Below are 10,444 nucleotides of genomic sequence, written 5' to 3' on the forward strand. Positions count from 1 at the left end.
TTTATGTTTAAATATTTGAATTCCAATTCATATTGGGGAACTCATAATAGGAGGGACCTATCATATGACTTCATGGATAAAAAATAAATTTAGATATTTATTAATATTTATATTTATGGGACATAAGATCAACGGGAAGAGTATAGAAATACATAAAGAATAGGTTCAATATCTTGACAAAATTTAAATATTTTGAAATGTTATTAAAGCAGACCAATATTAATAAATTTAATATAAATAAAATTTCGCTGAATATATATGGTCTGACTTTGTTTGAACCATAATAGCATTTTTAGTTTTCACTGCAGAAGAAAAGTAAGAGCATAATTTGGAATCCTCGTGAAAAATTGCATATTTGATATCCTCGTGAAAAGTTCTATTAGAAGAAGGTTATATTTTTTCATACGAATCATACCCGGCCGCTTTTCAGAATATCACGTATCTCTAATATTTGCCTCAATAAATCCGAAGTAAAGTTTAAAATGAGTTTCGAGGCGATGCGAAAACCTTCTAACGACAGCATGAGACTCATTCTTCTTCATTTAAATGCGTCCGATACTTCGTAGATACAGGTTTGATAGCTTTTATTTCTTATAATAATGAAATTTTTCAGTATCCAACAGATGCGTGTGTAAAATCACCGATTAAGGTACCATTAAGTGAGAGAGAGAGAGAGAGAGAGAGAGAGAGAGAGAGAGAGAGAGTTATCCATATACTTTAGTTTTATAAAGAATGTCTCCTTTTTTTCAGATGTCATATTAGTAGCTACCTTATAACTGAAGGAATATTTTACAGATTTCTACCTTTTATCATAAATTTTGCAGTTAAACAAATAAAAGAAAATAATATAAAAAAATATATTAAAAAATAGTTTTTCTGACTTGTAATTATATAGATATATGGTTATACTACAAGCTGTAAAAGTTTCATTGAATTTGGTTCAGTCTGTTTGGATATATAGTCACTTAATTTTGGAAAAAGTAAGTTTTGAGAAAATGGCACAAGAAAACAAATTAATGCTTATTTTAGAATAGCTATGAAACTATGACAGTTAGAAAGCTGATTTATGCAGTAAAAGTAGTTTTTCATATAAGCAACATCCTCTGATATTGACGAAGTTATCGGATGGGAAGAAATGTGATCTGTGCTTGGTTTCTTCTACGGTGACTGACATTCGCATAGTACACTGTAGCAGTACGTGGCATCGAAGGAAATGTTGCCACATGCTTATATATTTCTTTTATTGGCAAACAGACACCCTGTAAGATATATTGAGGGAATAAAACATAAACTTCATAATATTTTCTCAAACAAAATAAATTGGCTTGTAAATTATTTCACTTATGATAACAAATTTCGTACACATGAAGAGTGACAAGGAAGATTGATATTCATTTGCATGAGTCCGTATAATATTTGCTTATAGCATGTTGTTTTACATTTCGTGGTTTGTTACTCTAAAAATAAGTCAATAGATATAAAAACAAGTCAATAAATGCAAAGCTGTCAAAATAAGTTACGAAATACAAAACATTATTTTTGTAGATTTCACCAATTTTCCTTTGTGAATATCTACCCAGAATTCTTCTCCTTTCTCATGAAGAGTCCTTGAATGACAGCTTATTTTGGACAGGTGATCCCTTAATGCACTGCATTACTAAGAGAAGAGAGAGAGAGAGAGAGAGAGAGAGAGAGAGAGAGAGAGAGCGATCGATCAAATCTTCCATCTGGCGCGAGCCGCTTCCATGCATATTCATATCGTCATAATGCCGATAATAGGCTCAATGACGGCGTTTGATCCACACCCGAAGAAGGAAATATGAAAACGCACACACGCACGTATATAAGCACAAGCTTGTTAAGGAAGTCTATAAATAAGATGTTTTCTATCTGAAAACATAATTATTTATAAATACGATGATTCGCCTCTGGATCTCTCTACCAAGGCCAAGTAGTGTGTGTCAAAGTGGTTCAGTGCTTCTGTCATGACACCTTATTAAAAAATGATGAGAATGTTATGAAACATCCACGATACAATATAGATAAAGGCGCATGAACTGGAACAAATTACGTTTCTATTGACGGCAAAATCATGAACACGCGCATCATCTGGCAGGGTAACGATAGCAGTCTGATTAAGGCCAAAGCAATGAATGGGATGGAAAATGAAGCTCCCGAAGACGGCCTACTTTATGAAGTCTGATTAATAGAGGGAAAATGTCTCGCAACTGAGGAGAAGACCGAAAGACAGAAGCGTAAATTTGACACCATTCAAAGAACACTTGAATGTGGTGCTGCTCATTGTCTGGCTTCGATTTGTGTTCCGTTGAAGGAATGATGACATAACAAGGAAATTCCACTGTATTTCCAAAAATAAGTAAATAAATAAATAAATAAATACAATCATATCTATTAACAACACTTTACTATGTAAAGTTTATATTCTGTAACCATTTAAAGAAAGATACGAAGTGTATAGATAGAAAATACTTCAAAATGAAACCCACCTCATAATTTTAGTTTTTTCATTTTTATCTATGGCGCTAGATACAGTTCTTTCTCGACTCTGAAAATTATCTACAGATGTTTTATTTTCTTTCTGTCCTTCTGTCGTCATCTTTCGCACTTTCACAACCTTGACCAACAACTATCAGATATAGTATGTAATGTGAAAACTCCATAAGTTTGATCACCTCCTATAACCTCTTTCCCATATACGAATGAGCAAATTTCCTCTGAGATTTCCCCTTTAGCCAGACATACCTCATACTCACTCACTCATCCAGTATGAGATCACCGAGATATGAAGCATGCATTCCATCTGTAATTTCTAGAGATTTTCCATCATTTTACTTTTATTATTCTTATTAGATGAAACCTAGTTACATGATGCTGAATCTAAGAATCTGATGATCTGTTACAGGGTTACAGAGGGATTGTTAAATTTTCATCTATTTGTCTAAAGGTATTAACATGTTATTCTTCATAGTGATTTTTTTTTCCATTAAAGGCAATAAAAAACATGAAAAGTTCAGACTGATATTCTTCATCTGGTGAAATTTGCTTATACAAAGGTCCTAGTCGATGATTTATCGTCTGTACATTAACTGTCTAGGAAGACTGTTTTGGATTACCTTATTGTGCAAGTTAGAGATGCTTATCCATGCCTTGCATTGCAAAACAGTAGATAAAAGTTTAGTCAAGGCACCAGCCATCCACTGAGCTACTACCACTGGAAAGATTAAGGTCCCCTCCAAATGCTATCCTGTACAGTCTACATGGGTCATTCTCTGATCATGGACTTTTTCTATAGTAACACCAGCTCAGAATAGTCTGGCATATTCATTAAACATCTTTTACTGATGATACAGTGACACCACTGAACACTGAACGCATTACCCTTTTCAGTGTGCCTTTCCTCTCGCGTAGAAGAGACTACGTAGCCAGGTGGGCATCTCTACTAGGAGAGGGCCACTCTGAAATAAACCACTCTTCTTCAACCTCGGATGGTGCCATAGAGTTGTAGTGGGGTCTTCTACTCTCTTGGGTTGGAATTCTCTTGCTTGAATATACACGCTCCAGCAATTGTTTTCTCTCAGTTCCCTCTTCCTCTTGTTTTTCGAATGGTTTGCAGGGCAGGCTAAATACAAGAGCCAAGGATACCTGGTGGTTTAGCAAAAGGTTGGCTTACCTTTATCATTTTCCTATTGTTTATCTTTACCAACTAATTAGTTTTTAAATCCACCACCACTGTCCTTCATTCTGTGTCCAGCAAATCTAAAGAGTTTATGTCCTTGCGGGGTGTGCCTAGTTTCATAACTGCAATAACTTTGCATTTTTATGGGCAACCACATCAGTATTGATTTTACATGTATATATTGTTTTTATTATTGTTCTTGCTAAGTTTACAATATATACCCATTTCATATGTTCTTTCTTTCTGGTGATGAACTGGTTCAAAGAATCGGTCACGGAAATGTATTTCATGAATATCTGTGGGCTATTTATTTAAGAATAAGAAGGAATTGGATATTTTTATTGTTAATTTTGTTAACCTCTTTTTTTTAAACTCTTGTGTCTGATTTGCATCATATTTCCGAACATATCCATCTTACGCAAGCGTAATACCATTCTAGGGGAACATTGTACTGGTTACTTTCGAACTGACTGCCACTGCCTTAGCAGGTAAAGATCTGAAGACAACAAAGGTTTTGGCACAATTGATGGAACGTTCTCCTTGTCTCAGGAAGTGGAAAAGGAATTGGTATTTATTGACCTAGAAAACCCATATGACCTAGTACCTAGACAAAACGTGTGACATCTGAGGGAGCTGGAGGCCCCAGGGAAATATGCGACACTTATATGTGAAATGTATAGAAACATAATAATTTCCATGTAAAGTACGGTGGGGATCACTAACAGCGCCCATATAAAGTAGGACTGCACCAGGAATAATCATTGAACCCTTTGTTCAATATTGTGCTGGATGTAGTGAACGAGAATATAAGGAAAGAGACGCCTTGGTGTTTGTTTCACACAGACGACTTCGTTTATTTGCAGAAATTAGAAAGGAACCAGACAAGTGTAGATATGCGTTGGAGAGTAGACAGATAAAGATCAGACAATCAAAGAAGGAGTACATGACAAATAGGATGGATGATGTCTAGCAAGCCACGGGAGAAATAAGCATCAAAAGTCCTCAAGATGAAGCACCTGGTTCCATGACAGATGTAGTGAGTGATGTGGATAAAGAGATTAACCACTGAATTCAAGCAAGATGAAATAATTGGATGGAGGTATGAGGCATGCTCTGCTAAACGGATCTGTCAAGCTGAATTGCACAGTGCAAATGTTAAGACATGCTATGTTGTATGGGCTAGAAACATTACCGAGCGCCTCAGTGGCGTGGTTGGTATGGTATTAGCGTCCCACCTCGGTGATCGCGGGTTCGATTCTCGGCTATTCCATTGAGGAGAGTGAGATGTGTATTTCTGGTGATAGAAGTTCACTCTTGACGTGGAAAGGAAGTCACGTAAAGCCGTTGGTCCCATTGCTGAATAACCTATGGTTCAATGCAATGTAAAATCACCATACAAACAAACAGAAACAGTACCACTCCAGACGACAAAACAAGTTAAACGTTTCAGAAATGAACATACTCAGATAGATGAGTAGAATGACAAGAAGAGACATCAAAGGCGCAATGAAGTATCGAAGGAAATTCAAGAGTCAAGATAAGGAAATGAGATGGTAAGATAAGCAACGGGGTGGAGGATTGAACGTGGAAATGAAGGTTCAAGCAACACGAAGGCGAGGAAAGTCTCATAGATGACGGAAAGACTGCAAATGAGAAACAAGGGAATAGATGTAAATTCATAAGACAGAAACACTTACAAAAGGTTCGCTAAGGATGCCTACCTCGACTAGTGATTAAACCAAGAAGAAGAACAAGACAGGAGAAGGTCATTTTTGAGGAAGTGGGAGGAGTCTGTTCTGCAGCACTGAGGAAAGTAATACTGCTTTTGATTTGTGACCATCTAGCTCGAGATCCGTGAGGGGGAGAGAGGGTGATCAAGGTCTGGTAAGGTGTGACGTCATAGATTATGTTACGTACTATGAGGTTAAGGAAGGTCACTTTAGGACGCATCTCTTTTTCCTGGTGCCGTGGATGCCCCTTGTCACAATACAGGGTCATCGGGAAGGACATGGCACCCTAGGTGAATTATGGAGGGCATTCCAGTGAGGAGTGAGTGATGTGTATTTCTGGTAATAGAAGTTCACTCTCGACGTGGTTCGGAAATCACGTAAAGCCGTTGGTCACGTTGCTGAAAAACCACTGGTTCCATGCAACGTAAAAACTTCATACAAACAAACAAACCCATCACCGCTGGACCACAGAAGGAGAATCATCAGTCAACCAAGCATTTCAGCCGGAATGAATGTTAGTCATCAAATTCACATAAAATACTATATGGGAAATGGGAAACAATGGTTTGCAATTTGTCGCATACCTCTCCCCAGGCCAGGCCAACCCAGTCGCCGCCTAAAATGAGGCTATATATTTGCAAATTGACTCTTCTCCCTTCGCGAGTTTCCCAGCGAAGATTCGCCGGGACTAATGCGAGGAGGTATTCGACAGAGTTATATATTTAAGATGTCTCATGCATAATGAAGGAGAGGACGCCCGAATGGTGCTCAAGGTTTTCGTAAGATTTCGCAAATGCTCCACAATGATATAAACTATTGGGAAAATATATAATCTAGATGGAGGGATCCGCGTCCAAGAGATGTCAATGATGGGGCAAGAATTATTCAACAACGCTAAAACGCGGGTCAGAGTGTACTTCTCGGCGTACAGGAGAAAGCGATTTCAGTTCCAAGGAAGAACGTCGTAGTGCGCAGAAGCAATCTGAAACATCGCAAAACTGTAATTCAAAATACTGGATGAAAATGAAGTAAAAGTGCTCCACAGTGATATAATAAACAATTGTGAAAATATAATTTATATCGAGAATTATATTACAAAGTAAAGAAAATCAAATTTACCTCCTCATAACTCTCGAAAGAGTCTTGTTTAACAAATTGAAGAATGCTCTCAAAAACCAGTTTGCAATACCTAAAAAATACCCATATATTATGATGAAAGGTGATCTTATTTCCCAAATATTGCAATAATAATAATAATAATAATAATAATAATAATAAAATAATAATAATAATAATAATAATACGCCACGACATATAGGAAAATTCATTAAAAAATTTCAAAAAATAGTACTTAGCACGTAATAAGATATCAGTACAAAATTTAGCTTATACAAAGCACTGGTAATATTAAACTGAATGCGGAATGGATTAAAAATAGGCAAACTCCGAGATATATATATAATAATATATATATATATATATATAATATATATACATATATATATAATTAATTATATATATATATATATAGAGAGAGAGAGAGAGAGAGAGAGAGAGAGAGAGAGAGAGAGAGAGAGATTCCGCCAAAACTGTTAAAAATCTCTTACCAACGACCAAAAGTTAATTCCTCTAAAGGAGAAGGAAAACTTGTTTTTATTTTATTTATTTATTTTTGTTTTTACATGAACTTACGGACGCGTAGGAAATGACTTTGACAATCATAGATCATCAGAAGGCCTGAAAAAAAAAAATTATAAATATTGCCTTGGATATGTCTATCAGATCTCTCTCTCTCTCTCGCGTTAGTTTAGTCATTGTTCGCTCCCTTTCTCCTCCATTTTCTAAATTCTTTTACTAGTATTGTTATGTTAATTTTTCTATTCCATTCCAGTTGGAGGGCGATGTAGAGAAGGAGACAAAGAAGTACTGCTATATATATATATTTTTTTATAACATTTTTGCTGACACGAGAGGGCAATTTTACATACATATTGTAGAGAGACAGTCGATGAAGCTGAGTAGTCGTGAAATGGCGCGTATTGCTTTTTTGATATATTAAAATTCAAGGTATATATATATATATATATATTATATATATATATATATATATATATATATATATATATATATATATATATATATGAATTTTTAAAATAAAGTCCACTACTTAACAACTGGAAACCTTAGAAATTTCGCCGACTGCTGCTGTCCAATTAATTTTTTTGCTTTTGTCATTGAACGTCAGTATTTGTGTCATGTTCATATTCTATTTTTTCATGGGTTTGGAGCCGTGAGCTTTCTCTCTCTCTCTCTCTCTCTCTCTCTCTCTCTCTCTCTCTCTCTCTGTCTTTGTCAGGTTTTTCTCTGTTGTCTACATTTAGAAAAAGTTTATGCTCACACGAACTCGGTCGTCGGTTTGGTCTCGTACTTTTGGTTGGAGATGATTCAGTAACCCGACCTCTTTTTGGAAAATAATAGAATATAAAGGCTTCAAAGTGTCGTTGTTCATTACTAGAATTAAGTTACTATTAAAGCACCGTTGTCCATCTTAAGTGTCCTCATCTTTCATTTTATATATAAATGGTCGTTAAAACGCTTAGTTATTTCATTTAAAGTGCTAATTATTCTTCATTTCCAAAACTGACTTGCCATTGAAGCACTATATTGAGGTTTAATTATTCTGTATTTTCAGAATTTCTTTACCGTTATTGGAGGTTTTTATTTAGCTCCATGTGGATGGGCATCGCCTCCTCTTGTGTACTGACTGACTCCTACTAGATTTCGCTACTTTGGTTCATTTGGATATTGGATGATTCTTGCATTTTTTTCATTTTTACTCATTATTTCCGTTGACAAATGATTTCGTTAGGTTTCCTCTCCTGTCTAACATTTTTGCTCGAATGCTACATTGATCATCTTCTATGCTCGAGTGCCGTGTGCTCTAATGCTTGAATTAGTTATTCAGTTTTTTTTTTCAGTTTGAATGCGATTTATTATTCATCCTTCGGCCCAAGAAGGACATGTCATGCGGCGAGATCGTCTTTGATTCATTCTTGAGTGCTTGCGTATTTGCCGGATTAGTATTTTATCATAGTTATTGGTTGTCTTACATCCTGCATTGTGTGTATTTCCCAAAGGCCTCGAAAAACCTCGCAGCCTTTTACTCGTCAGGTGGTTGCTATGGGTCGTCCTCATTTTTCTTCTCAAACCTGTTATGGGTTTCTTCAGTAGTAAGTGGCCATGCTGGCATAAGGCCTGCTAATTCATCACCAGTCACGGAATTATTAATGGCATACTCGATCGATCTTACCCGGAGTTTACAGAACTGAGACTCTAACTGACATGTATGTTATAGACTTTTCTGTAGACTATTATTATGCATAGTTTTCATTGACTATTATTATGCATAGTTTAATTGTTATGGACACAAATTTCATTAATTTACTAAAACGAACGAATAATATAAGTTGATTGTCTATGAACTCGTTATTAATATCAAAACGTCGATCAGTCAGTAAGTAGCCTCTTGCATTTGGATACTTCCTTGTATGAGGAAACATCACCTCTGCTCTTCTGGGTGCAAAATCTCATTACTTTTGTGCAGCATGTAGAGCTTTCCCTTGACTTTCTGAGGATGCGAGATTTCCGAACAATACGTTGAATAATAAAGGTAAAATGTTTTACTTGAGGCGTTAAGGAAGAGTTGTGCCAAACACCTTATTCTAATTTTGTTTTCTGTGATGATCAATGTTGCCAGCAAAAGCCCCGAAGGGACTCGGAGAGAAACGAAAAATATCCACAAGCAAATGTCGTTTCTTCTTTCATATTTATGTATAAGCCCTCAGCAATAGCACGGTTGATGTCTTGAAGTCATAACAGAATGATCATATGAGTTTCCAAACTAAAACAAACGAGCTAACGTAATACGCTCTGTTATAAAATAAATTATAATGAGTAATTCTCCTTAGATCCAGTTTTTATTGAATCGTCAGCCAAGATTCAGCTCGAACTGAATCACAAACCAATTTTCAGCTTGTAATTAGTTAACGTCGTTAGCTGGGCCTCGAGCAGTAGTGTTTTCCAGAACATCAACATACTATAACTATAAAGGTCGACTCATCGACCAACCAATCTTTGTCATGGGACCTTTCCATACTCCAGGGTGACTAGACTGAAAAAGATAAAATCTTTCCATGGATCCAACAAGTTGCCTATAATCTTCGGAGACTACGGGCCTGGTGGTTGTTATGGAGAGAGAGAGAGAGAGAGAGAGAGAGAGAGAGAGAGAGAGAGAGAGAGAGAGAGAGAGAGAGAGAAACAAAGTACACTTGAAACAGAAAATAACTGAAAGTCGTGATTCTTTAATTCGTTTGTATGAGGCGGGAATGTGGCGTGATCTACCAACATTTATCTGTCATCCAATTCAGATGATTCATTGTCATGTTTAAGTCGACAGCTCACGATTATATTGTAGCAGGTGCAGGGTGTACCATCCAATTATCCCAATTACCAGTTCCAGTAAAGGCCTGATATATCTTCTTTCTGGAAATGATTTGTTCAAATGCGCAGGTTGCTCAAAAGTGTTTTTCATGCTTGTTTTCTGTTGGCAAGGCGACTGAAATCCTTCCAATCGTTCATAGTATCAAATTAGGCAGGAATAAACATTCTTCGGAAGAGCAAACTACTACAATGATCAAGACTTTATTCACATCTCAGTATTAACAGGAAGAATGACAAATAAGAAAATAAATGTCTGAATGCGTCTGCAGGAACAGAAGTCAAGCTCCTAACCTTAAAGTAATTTCAGTATTTATGTAAATACACAATGATGGGATGAGCGAGACAAATGTGCACAGTAAGTGGTTTATTTTATCATTAAGGCAAACATTCTCATGATTCCAAGTAATTATCATTTACATAAATATTTCCTTCTCACTAGTTCATCACCATTCAACAGAACTGATTCAAGTTAACACTTCCTCAGTAGCTATTTGTATTTACTAGTTATGCTTAATGT

Source organism: Macrobrachium nipponense, chromosome 29 (genome assembly GCF_015104395.2).
Source record: "Macrobrachium nipponense isolate FS-2020 chromosome 29, ASM1510439v2, whole genome shotgun sequence".
In the NCBI taxonomy this organism is placed as follows: Eukaryota; Metazoa; Arthropoda; class Malacostraca; order Decapoda; family Palaemonidae; genus Macrobrachium; species Macrobrachium nipponense.